The sequence below is a fragment of the Macaca nemestrina genome, chromosome 8, assembly GCF_043159975.1.
Source record: "Macaca nemestrina isolate mMacNem1 chromosome 8, mMacNem.hap1, whole genome shotgun sequence".
Lineage (NCBI taxonomy): Eukaryota > Metazoa > Chordata > Mammalia > Primates > Cercopithecidae > Macaca > Macaca nemestrina.
In genome coordinates this window covers 125829016-125841697 of record NC_092132.1, presented here as the reverse complement: position 1 = coordinate 125841697, position 12682 = coordinate 125829016, and the positions used below count along the sequence as shown (strand labels likewise).

Here is a 12682-nt window from a genome sequence, read left to right as displayed (position 1 = left end):
GCACAAAAGAGGTTGAACCTGGCGCAGCAAGGTTTCTAAGCAGGAAGGAGCTTATGGCTGGTCAGATTTGACCGTGGGTAAAATCACTCCAGCAAGTGTGGGGGATTTATGGCCTGAGAACAGTGCTGAAAGCAGTGAGAGAACGCCACAGGGTCTGCCAGGCGCGAGAAAATAGGCTCTGGCCTCGCTCCCACTCCCCAGCAGCCCCTAGTGCTCCTAAGAGCCAGTGTGAGAAACAGGAGACCCACCTGTATCTCAGTTCTGATACCTGATTTAGCACGAGCTTCCCCTGCTCTAACAGGAGACCATATGGCCTTCTCGAGGCTCACCTGGATATCAAGTCTCTAAACTGGGGAGGAAGCCCACATAGAAATTACCTTGGTGATTAAAAAAAGAAACACCTGTGTGAGCCCTGGACCCTCTAACCTAAATATCTACCTTCCTGGCAAGGTCTCCTGGGGGAGAAGTGAAAGAAGGGGATTTTCCTCCCTTCTGAAAATTCAGATTGCCCCCCTTTTGCACTCCGAAAGAACACGCTTCCTCCTGGTGTGTTGGGGCTCCCTGCCATTCCCCACCCCTGCTGCTCCTCCCTGGACTGACCCACTGCCCATGGCTCCCAGCTCCCCTCGCCCACTGCTGCCAGGTGGAGGTTCTGCTCCTAACCCCCAAGGGCTGCTGCTTCTGTCTGCTTTTCCCCCATGGTGCTCCCAGATACAGCTCCCTGCCAGTAGCTTCTCCACTTTGAGACCCTGTTAACTCAGTCACCTGGGCCCCAGCTCCTTGTTCAGTGACTTCATGTCGGTAGCTTGAAATCAACGAGGGTGGCAGTATTACAGCACAGGCATCTGCAGACACCACACATCACAGCTTTTATTTCTGGAGAGCCAGCTGTCATCCGTATCCGTACACCGCCGACAGGGCTTCTGGTTCTTGTAGACAGACTCCCGCAAGAAAAAAAACTGATCCCACAGTGCCAGGCAGGGCTTCAATACTCTGAGATCCACTAAGTCCCCACCACCTCAGGAGGCAGGGCCAGTGCTCCCTGACATTGTAGAACTTCCCATTTCACCCCTGTGGTCGGGCTAACTGATAGAGGTGGCTCAGTTCACAAGCACATTCTGCAGGCTCCTACGGAACTTGAACTAGAGCGCTGAGTTCTTCAGCAGGAAGGATTGTGTGTGCCATCCACGAATGGGGATGCTGTTTCCCATAACTGCCAACCCATGTCCTCTCATGTTCCTGGGGTTCAAATGCAAGGAGATGCTGCCCCTACACCCATCTCAGGCATTTGGACCGGAGTCCAGGCACGTTAGATTCGCCATGTAGGCTTCATGGCCTCTAGACTGTCTTAGCTCATTAACATCTCAGAGTTAAACTGGAAAGGCCAGAAAGGTGTTAAACAGAAACAAAAACATTGTAATCAATTTGGTTTGACTGTATTTAACCGTTTAGCTTTTCTTTTTATTTTTTTTTTAAGAGATATGGCTCACTCTTATCCCCCAGCCTGGAGTACAGTGATGTGATCATTGCTCATTGCAGCCTTGAACTCCCAGGCTCAAGTGATCCTCCTGCCTCAGCCTACTGAGTAGCTGGGGCTATGGTGGGCACCATTATGCTTGGATAACTTTCTTATTTTTGTGGAGACCGGGTCTGGCTATCTTGCCCACGCTGGTCTCTAACTTCTGAGCTCAAGCGATCCTCCCCTCTCAGCCTCCCAAAGTGCTGGGATTTCAAATGTGAGCCACAGTGACCACTGTTGGCTTTCTGAGACATTTAAGATCATGTACATTATTGTTAATTATGATTGTTTTTGTCATTCAGTTTGTGTGATTTTCCAAAGAGTACACTTTGAATCTCCAGGTGTGTTTGAATTATCCCCCTCCTTGCTCACTGACAGGCTGAAGTCCTAAGCCCCAGTACCTCAGAATATGACCTTATTTGGAAATCAGGCAATTGCAGATGTAATTAGTTAAGATAAGGGCATGCTGGAGTAGGGTGGGCCCCAAATCCAATCTGACTGGTGTTCTTATAAAACGGGGATATGTGGACACAGGAAGAATGCCACGTGTACATGAAGCTGGCCATTTACAACCCAGGAGAGAGGCCTGGAACAATCTTCCCTCACAGTCCTCGGAACTGGAACCAAGGCTGCCCACACCTTGAACACAGACTTCCATCCTCCAGGGCTGTGAGACAGCACACGTCTGCTGAGTTAGCACCCCAGTTTATGGCACTTTCTGACAGCAGCGCTAGCTAACCAATACCTCTCTTGCTAAACGTACTTTTCCGTTTGTGCCCCACCAGGGTTTGCAGACAAGCAAAATTGTCATGGTTCCCTAACGCCTCAGAATGTTTTCTTCCTAAGTCACTTTTTAAAATTATTACTTACAGTGAGGAAAAACTGAAATATTGCAATGCCATCTACAATTAGGATTAGTCCCAACCACTCAGAAACGTTAAAAACTGATCTAATAAAAATAAAGAACCTTAAGACGCATTAAACTCTTAAGCTGCTCAGAAGCTGCTGCTTCTGTTCGTGGACACGCAGATTTGCCACAGTTGACATCACTGGCCACGTGCTGTCTTGTGTTTGTTACTTAACATCGCATGACAAGTATTTCCACGTAGTGACAATGTTCATATCTTATTTAAGTAGCGACTTACTAGTCATTTATGTTCTCATTTTTCACTACATTTTTGTGTAATTTGTTTAATTCCATTTAAACTTTTTCCTCGGGGCATGTATGGGAAGAATTCGGGATTCCAGTTTTAGCCCCTGTCACACGGAACCCCGTTCTTCTCCAGACTGAGCTGATCTGTGGTTTCCCCAGAAATAAAAACGATGCGTACAGGTTTCTCCCTTCCCTTGACGTCATTTCGTTTGACCCTTTGTAATGATTTTCCCTAGTTTCGAAAGCTTGCCCTAGTCTTAACGCTGCTTTCGCGTTTCCTTATATCGCTAAGCGGGAGGTGGCCTCGCACTCTAAGAATCTGGCTCATTGTCATGCTTTACCGGGACCCCAGCGACTCTGCGCCCTCGGCGCTCGGCGCCCTAGCCCACCGCCGCGTGCACCCGGGTGCGGGTGTTGTTGCAGCGGCGCCCGCCAGGAGGCAGCGCAGGCTCGGTGTTGGCTGCGACGTCCCACAATGCACCGGGCTCTGGGGCCTGCACTACCTCTTGAACCCAGCTGCCGGGCCTCGAGAAGGCGGGCCCACGAGCCGGCGGGGGCGGGTCCTCCGAGGAAAGGGCCGGGAGCCTACGCGGAGGCGGTGGTCGGGGCGTTAGGGGGCGGGGCCGGGAGCCGCCGAGGGGGCGGTGGGCGGGGCATTCTGTCGGGGGCGGGCCCGAGAGCGGCCGGGGGGCGGTGGGTGGGACCGGGAGCCGGCAGGGCCGGGACTGCCGAGCGCCGGGGGCGGGGCCTCAGGGGGCGGTCCCGTGGAGAGGGCGGGGCCAGGCCACTGGCCCTGTTGCCGGCCGCAGTGGCCGCCGCTGGAGACCGAGGGACCTGGCGCTGCAGCGAGGTAGGGACTCTTCGGGATCTTCGCTTTCGGGAGTGGGAAGTCTTTTCTCCGTCGTGCTAATGGGAGAAGCGGCGAGCTGCTAAAATTTAGAGACGGCTTCGCACTTCTCGCCGTAGCCCGGGCTTTGCCCGGGGGATCGATTTTAAAACTCTTTGTCTGGCCCCGTCGTCTTGCCCGCGGGCCGAACGTGGGGCGCCTGCTCTGGGTGTCTGGGGCGGGCGATTGCAAGCTCGCGGTGCATGCCTCCTGCCTCGAGTGTGGACGTGAACTCCGGGGTGGGCTGGGCTGGGTTTCTGCAGAGGCGGGAATGTGTGAGAGCTGGGAGAGTGTGGCTGTCAGCAGGGGTCCGTATCACACTGTGGGCGGGGGTCCCAACCCCTGCTGCCTCGGGTACGGGGTAAGCGGCATCTGCCACCCTCCCGCCTCGCGCGCTGTCAGGAGGCGCCGTCCCCGTGGGTAAGCCCGTGCCGTGGGTGCCCTCCCATCCCTGCAGCCCCAAACATACCTACCCCAGAGGACACCACAGAATGCGGACCCCAAAGCCAGCTGTACCCGCGAGCCCCTCAGCACATCTAACTTTAATTTGGTATCCCACAATTGGAGCTTTTCAAAAGTTAAGTTTGGCAGATTGGAAGCCTGGGAATAGGGGGCGCTAGGAATGCTGAATTTTGTTGGTGTCTGTCCTCAGCCTGTTTCTGGGTCACCCTGCAAGGCTCCATCCGTTCAGTCTCACCCCTTGGTAAGAATGTCCTGCCCTGAAGGCTCCAGGCTGAAAGTCTAAGGTGACCCCATCTTTGCCTACTTTTCAAGGTTTGGCAAAGCACGTGTGTCTTTTGAGCCTTATCCCCCATGTAGCATAATTCATGTTTTTAAAGGTATGTTTTTATTTAAAACCTTCACCCTATATTTTCATTCCTATAAATACGAATTGGTTGATTTTACTTGTTAACTCCTTTAGGTGTTTAGTAATAAAGGTTATAATTAGGAAAACTGAAAGATATTCATCAGGTAAACACGATCCTCCTTAACGAATTTGCTGATCATAAAAGGAAGCAGATGGGAAATCAGGCAAGCTTGGTTTTAAAACATTTCTGCCTCTGAGAAGGTTGAACTATTAAAATTACATTTATTGTTCATTCCAAGTCTAAAATGCTAGCAATGAACTCAGATTCCTTTTTTGCTAGACGTTCATACCTGTTGACTTGAGATAATAAAAAATAAGAAAATTCTCCCCATCCCCAGAACTGAAGAAAATTCTTTCAAATTGTTCTCACCTTACCTATCCCCAGGGAAAGGAGGTAAGTCTCAGGTTGTTGGGATTCTAAATATTTTGTTAAGCAGAAATTCCTGCTGGTCCTTAACTTTGCTCTGGAATTATCAGTTCTTTTTCAAAATGTGAAATTATGAATTGCCTATTACATACAATATTCCACATCTCACATTAATATTCATTTAAAAGCGTTGTGAGGCCGAGCGTGGTGGCTCTCACCTGTAATCCTAGAACATTGGGAGGCCAAGGTGGGAGGATTGCTTGAGCTCAAGAGTTCAAGACCATCCTGGGCAACATGGAGAAACCTCATGTCTACAAAAAATGAAAAAGTTAGCTGGTATGGTAATGAGCACCTGTGGTCCCAGCTACTTGGTAGGCTGAGGTGGGAGGATCACTTGAACCTGGGAGGCAGAGGTTGCAGTGAACCGAGACCACCCTACTGCACTCCATCCAGCCTGGGTGACAGAGTGAGACCCTGTCTCAAAAAATAAAAATCATCGTGTATTTGTGAGTAAAAAGAAACAAATCTTTAAAAGATTAAAAACAAGAAAAAATTAATATATTTTAGTGATTACCATTTTGACTTCCCTGGAGCGACAGTAAACCCAAAAGATAAAACCAAAATCTAGTCATTAATAGTCACTGACACCATAAGAACTAGAAGGCACCATTTGAAGCTTAAAAAGAAGTTTAAAGACATCTTAAATTCAGACAATAACTTTGCACAGTGGTTTGCGAACATCGGTAAACCCATAGCCTCAAGTGATTCCTATGGAAAGACAGTGACACTCAGATCAAGAAATTTAAATACAAATTCAGGGCTTACTAAAAAAATAAGCAGATCAAGGGTCTCCAACATCAACTGTAAATACACACATGTTAGGTTAATTTAAAAAATGATCCACTGTTTTTTACAAAATTCCAATGCCCATATGCTTCCAAAAAGGCACAACTGGCATAGTTTTTGCTTCTAAAGGAGGTAAACTTTAAAAACGGACCTGTAGTTACAGACTGGCACTTAGAGGAGTTAACATAAACAGGTGACTGACTCATCAATTACTCATTTTTTCTGAGGATTATTTACCTACTAAGTGCAAGACTGGACTCATAGCTTTAGCTCAGTCCTAGTGAAAACACTGTACATAGGATCTATTAATGGAGGCTGTGTCATCAAGACCTCAGAAGTAGGGGCCAGTGTATTTCTTAGACACTGATGAAACAGAAGCATCTCTCAGAAGAACCATAAAGACATGAGTAGCTCTGTGTTAAAACACATCATTTATTTGGAAGGGAGAAAGGAACAGAGAAAGAACAACAGAGAGGAACTCAGAGCATTTCCTCTGTGGCTTCCCCCTTTGTGGTGCCAATTTAAAAAAAAAGTTCTTTATTGTCTAATGATACTAATTTTTAAATAATAGTCATGTAATGTGAGGCTATAGAAGCAGTTATTCTGAAGGAGAGTCACTCATACATGAACTATCCAGGTTTCCAATAATAAAAACATCACTCTATTCCTATTCATGTATTTGTTCAATAAACACCCTAGCACAGTTCTAGGATTAGGAATATGAAGATGAATAGTTTAACATGTGACTTTAAGAGGCTGATCTAGTTGGGGAAATCAACCCAGAGATAATTATAGTATGTACATGGTATGATGATAGATGTCTGCTCGTAGTGCTATTGGACCTCTGAAAAAATCAATGGCTGAAATTAGTATTAAAGGATGACTAAGTTTTAGCCAGAAGTGGGACGAGAGTGCTCCAGGTAGAGGGGACAAACATTAAGAAAATCATGGAGGTAAAGGCCAGGCACGGTGGCTCATGCCTATAATCCCAGCACTTTGGGAGGCCAAGGTGGGAGGATTGCTTGAACCCAGGAGTTTGAGACCAGCTTGGGCAATATAGTGAGACCACATTTCTCCAAAAAAAAAAAAAAAAAAAAAAATTAGCCAGGTGAGGTGGTGTACTCCTATTGTCTCAGCTACTTGGGAGGCTGAGGTGTGAGGATCGCTTGAACCCGGGAGGTGGAGGTTACAGTGAGCTGAGAGATTGTACAATTGTACTACGATCTGGGCAACACAGTGAGACCCTGTCTAAAAAAAAAAAATTTAAATTAAAAAAAGTTTTTAAATGATGGAGATAAAGTACCAAAATATGAGGCCCAGAAAGATACAGAATAAGACTAAAGAAAGAGGAAGGGGTCACACCATAAAAAGTCTTGTAAAGGCAGGGGGAGCCACTGGAAACTTTGGTGGGAGAATAATGGGATCAGATCTGCTTTAAGCAGCTTGCTCTGAGACTTCACTGAAGAATGGACTTAGGAGGATAGGAGGCAGGAAGAGCCGTTAAGAGGCTGCAACGGTGATTAGGAAAGAAATGATGAGGGTGCAGCATTGGTGGAATGTGTGACCAAATGGTCATTCATGCTTAGACATTATCAGCTTTCTTAGACATGATTTCATTTGGTTTTTATAACCACCCTTTGGTTTTTGTAGGGTAGATTAATAGGCTCATTCTACAAGTGTTTACTTAGGTGTTTTGTGTTCACTATCCCTGATTCTTACAAAAACCCTATGAATTGAGCATTATTAGCCCATTTCCCAGAAGTGTGTACTAAGGCACCAGTGAGGGCAGAGGCACAATCAGCCCCAGGTGCGGTCTTTCATACAGGGCTCATTCTGAACAGCAGGTGGGTCCTTGCCTCTGAAGACGGAGGTGGGACAACCCTTCCAGGTAAACCCACACCTCAGGCGCCAGCGTGGGAGTGAGACCGCAGTGCCTGGCTTCTCAAGCAGTGCTGTTTATGCATTTAAAAGTCCCCTGGCCTAGTGCGGTGGTTCACGCTTGTAATCCCAGCACTTTGGGAGGCCGAGGCAGGCGGATCATGAGGTCAGGAGATCGAGACCATCCTGGCTAACACCGTGAAACCCTATCTCCACTAAAAATACAAAAAATTACCTGGGCATGGTGGTGGGCGCCTCTAGTCCCAGTTACTTGGGAGGCTGAGGTAGGAGAATGGTGTGAACCCGGGAGGTGGAGCTTGCAGTGAGCCAAGAGTGCTCCATTCTGGGTGACAGAGCGAGACTCCATCTCAAAAAAATTAAAAATTAAAAAAAAATAAAACAAAATTCCCCTTGAGGCTGGGCACGGTGGCTCATGACTAATCCCAGCACTTTGGGAGGCTGAGGCAGGCAGATCACTTAAGACTGGGCAACATGGCAAAACTCGTCTCTACAAAAAATACAAAAATTAGCCTGGCATGGTTGTGTGTGCATCTGTTGTCCCAGCTACTAGTTGGGGCTGAGCTGGGAGGATCTCTTGAGCTGAGGAGGTAGAGGCTGCAATGAGCTAGTATAGAAGTTCTGGAAAAAATGAAACATAGAATTATATGATCAGCAATGCCACTTCTGGATTTAAACCCAAAAGAATTGTAAGCAGGGATTTGAATAGATATTTGTACATCCATGTGCCTAGCAAAGTTCTTTACAATAGCCACAAGGTGGCTGCTGCCTCAGTGTCCATGGACAGATGAATGGATAAACAAGATCTGTCAATACAAACAGTGGAATATTATTCAGCCTTAAAAAAGAAGTTCTGAGACATGGTACAACATGGATGAACCTTAAGGACATCATGCTAAGTGAAATAAGCCAGTTACAAAAGGACAGATACTATATGATTCTACTTGTATGAGATCCCTAAAGCAGTCAAGTTCATAGAGACAGAAAGCATGGGGGTTGCCAGAAGCTGGGGAGAGGAGGAGTGGGGAGTTAGTGTTTAACGGGTGCAAAGTTTCAGCCTGGGAAGATGAAAAAGTTCTAGAGAAGGATGATGGTGACGGTTATGCAACAATGTGAACATACTTAATGTCATAGACCATTGCACTTAAAAATGGTTAAGATAGGCTGAGCACGTTGACTCAACACTTGTAATCCCAGCACTTTGGGAGGCTGAGACTGGTGGATCACCTGAGGTCAGGAATTCAAGACCAGCCCGGCCAATGTGATGAAACCCCGTCTCTACTAAAAACACAAAAAGAATCTGGGTGTGGTGGCACGCTCCTCTAATCCCAGCTACTCGGGAGACTGAGGCAGGAGAATTGCTCGAACCCAGGAGGCAGAGGTTGCAGTGAGCCGAGATCGCACCACTGCACTCCAGCCTGGGCAACTGGGTGAGACTCCATCTCAAAAAATAAAAAGAAATAGTTAAGATAGCTGGGCAGGGTGGCCTCACGCCTGTAATCCCAGTGACTCAGGAGGCTGAGGCAGGAGGATCACTTGAGCCAAGGTTGAGGCTGCAGTGAGCTATCATTGCACCACTGCTCCAGCCTGGGCAACAAAGTGAGACCTCATCTCTTAAATAAAATAAAAAATGGTGAAAATGGCCAATTTCATGTTCAGTCTATTTTACCACACACGTAAAAATTTCCATGGAACGTCACATTATGATCAGATTTTCAAGGTCTAGGAGCTTGTGACAAACTTGTTTTTTGTTTGTTTGTTTTTTGAGACAGAGTCTCACTCTGTTGCCCAGGCTGGAGTGTAGTGGCACAATCTCTGCTCAGTACAACCTCTGCCTCCCAGGTTCAAGCAATTCTCCTGCCTCAGCCTCCCGAGTAGCTGGGATTGCAGGTGTACACCGTCATGCCTGGCTCAGTTTTGTATTTTTTGTAGAGATAGGGTTTCACGGTGTTGGCCAGGCTGATCTCCAACTCCTGACAGATTTGTGACAAGGAAGACTAGGAAATGCAATTGGGAAGATTAAAATGGGCATCTCATAGATCACAGCCCAAGGAAAGAATGCTGGCTGGATTCCTGGAGGACAAATCACAGAACGAGAAGCTGAAAGGTGGCAGAGACGGCATTTAGTTCAACTTCCTCTTTTTACAGATGAGAACAGTAAGGCCCGAGTTATCCAGTGACTGCCTAGGGTCACTGAGCAACTTCAAGCAAAGGGAGGATGTGAAGCCAAAACCTGTCCACCCTTCCCCACCCCCACCCTCCCATTCCCCCTGAAAGACAACCAGCGCCTGGTACTGAGAAGGAATCTCTGGGCTGACTGACAAAGCTGTGCTCTGGCTTGCTTTTCAAACAGAAAACAAACCGAGTTTTCCATCTCCGTCAGTCTTGCTACAGCATATTCATAGGACTACCATGGCTGAAGAGATTTGGGTGCTCAGAATTTGGTGTTTGGTTGCTGGCTGTCTAGGTATCAAGGTGAAAAAGTGGTGATGTTAGAGTGAGTTCGTTCATTCATTTATTCATTATCAAATATTTGAGGGCTGACAACGTGTCAAATATCTTTTCCAATTTCTAGTTTTTCTATCTAGTAACAACCATCTGCCATCTTTATTCTAGATGTTCTGCCAGTTGCCCTTGGACATAAACTCCTTTTATATAAGCTTTCATTGAGTCTTGGATGGGGCCACTCGGGAATAGGTAGAGTTGGAGGGTAGATGATATGAGATGAAGGTGGGCGGTACCAGATGCCAGACAGAGTTTCAGTTCCATCAAGGAAGCCACCCAGAGCTACAGGATTCCATTTCAGACGTGTGTCTAGGGGCTGTAACATGCAGAAGTGGAATCCTGTTAGTGTAACTTGCTCCAGCAGAGACCAGGTATGGGGATTGCCTGGAGGTCTTAATGCCTGCATGGATGTTCAGAGTGATACATGCAGCAGAAAACTCAAAAGACAGACTAAAAGGAGAGATATTCAGAGATAAGCAGAGATGCAGAGAGAGAGAGAGATGTGGAAGAGAGTGCAATCTGGAAGAACCACAATTTTCCTGGGATGACATCTCAATCTTGTGGCCTCTAAGGATAAAGCCAGACTGACTCGTCACAATGATGCATAAAGGTAGATAGAGCCTCTTTTTCTTTTTTAACTGATATGGTTTCGCTATGTCCCCACCCAAATCTCATCTTGAATTGTAGCTCCCATAATCTCCATGTGTCTTGGGAGGGACCTGATGGGAGGTAATTGATACATGGGGGCAGGTTTTTCCCGTGCTGTTCTCATGATAGTGAATAAGTCTCTTGAGATCTGATGGTTTTATAAAGGGGAGTTCTCCTGCACACACACTCTTGCCTGCCACCATGTAAGATGTGCCTTTGCTCCTCCGCCTTCTGCTGTGATTATGAGACCTCTCCAGCCATGTGGAACTGTGAGTCCATTAAACCTCTTTTTCTTTATAAATTACCCAGTCTTGGGTATGTCTTTATTAGCAGTACTAATACATTAACCCACTATTTGTACCTGCTTGCTTCCAGGAGAGTTGAGTTGTAGACTACACGATAAAACAACTTTAAAAATGAGGCACTAGGGTGGTTTAGTAAAACAATGACCAGCTTTGAAACCACTTATCAAACTCTGGAACCTTGGAAAAATTACCTAACCTACCAGAATGTTATGTTTCCTTATCTGTAAAATGCAGATAACAACAACTTTACAGAGTGTTGGGAGAATTAGAAATCCATTAGTGTTTTCATTCAGCATTTTCACTGAGTGCTACATTAGTGGCAATACTGTGTTAGGAGCAGAACAGGTAAGGACGGGTAAGACATGGTGCCTGCCCTTGAGAGGCTTATAACTGGGGCGGAGGAAGACAGACACGTAGATAGACAAGTGGGTGAGGTGTCAAAGAACTTTGCTGGAAATGCATACAGGAAAGAAAGAAGGTATATCAGGAAATGTGTGCAGAAAGAAGGAAGGCATGTCAGGAATGGCATGGGGCCAGGCATATAGGAGACACAGTAGATACTAGCTGTTTTTAAAATTATAAAACATAAAAATGATCAAAGCAATGAAGCAGAAATAAATCTCATGGGACACCTGAGATGAGACATTTTGGCAGAGAATTTGGCTTTAAGTCTCTTAGAAGCCACGACAGAAAAGGAAACAGGTTGGGTGACATCATTTTCTTATTCTAGTAAGAGAAAGTACACAGATTCAACTTTAGAGAGGACTTTTTTTTTTTTTTTTTTTGGAGCTAAATCAAGGAAGGATTTATCACGTGGACTCCCTTGAATATAATTTTGAAGCTGTGAACAGTACCATCAGTAACATTTTATGGACAGCTCTGATGGTTTTTATACCACGGCACTCCTCTTACCTTTGGTGGAAGCTCTCTGGAGTTATCACTGACGTGTAAAGTGGTTTACTGTTAGAATCCTGGTGTGCTAGGATTCTGGGAGAGTCACTTTCAGGAAGTTACCTGGCGATGAGTCATCAGAAGAACCTGGAGAAGTGAGAGGATTGGAAAAGTTCTCAGTGTTCTGAGCTTAGTTATTTTCTCTGTGCTACAGGGCAGAGGATCCCTTGGCATGAAATAAGAGCTAAGTGGTCCAACAGGCGTTGAAGTGTTAAAACAAGAATAGAATAAGTCCTGTGCTAATCCTGACACAAGATAGTAGGCTCTGGGGATGATAATGCTTACTGCTGATGGGAAGACCAGGGATTAGCAACCAACCAGGGAATATACTTCAGATAAACTAAACAGGAGGTAGGGTGATGTCATGGAAAAGGCATAGACTTTGAAGTCAGGTTTATCGGGTTCAAATCCTAGGTCTGCTAGTTGGTAGTTTCACAAATTACTTAATTTTCTGATCCTCAATGGGATATTAAGAGTTATCTTGGGCCAGGCATGGTGGCTCACGCCTGTAATCCCAGCACTTTGGGAGGCCGAGATAGGTGGTTCACAAGGTCAAGAGATCGAGACCATCCTGCCCTACATGGTGAAACCCCATCTCTACTAAAAATATAAAAATTAGCTGGGTGTGGTGGTGCACACCTGTAGTCCCAGCTTCTAGGGAGGCTGAGGCAGGAGAATCGCTTGAACTTGAGAGGCAGAGGTTGCAGTGAGCTGAGATCGAGCCACTGCACTCTGGCC

The 12682-nt window shown here is 46.4% G+C and overlaps 1 protein-coding gene across 1 annotated transcript in view; it reads left to right on the top strand.

Moving 5' to 3' along the window:
* The first annotated feature begins 3449 nt into the window (after positions 1-3449).
* The window catches only part of LOC105481991 (exostosin like glycosyltransferase 3), a 131210-nt gene continuing 121977 nt past the window's right edge, over positions 3450-12682 (top strand). Inside the window, exon 1 of the mRNA XM_011741801.2 lies at positions 3450-3522. The gene's annotated coding sequence lies outside the window, so the exon portion shown is untranslated. The remainder of the gene's footprint in view (positions 3523-12682) is intronic.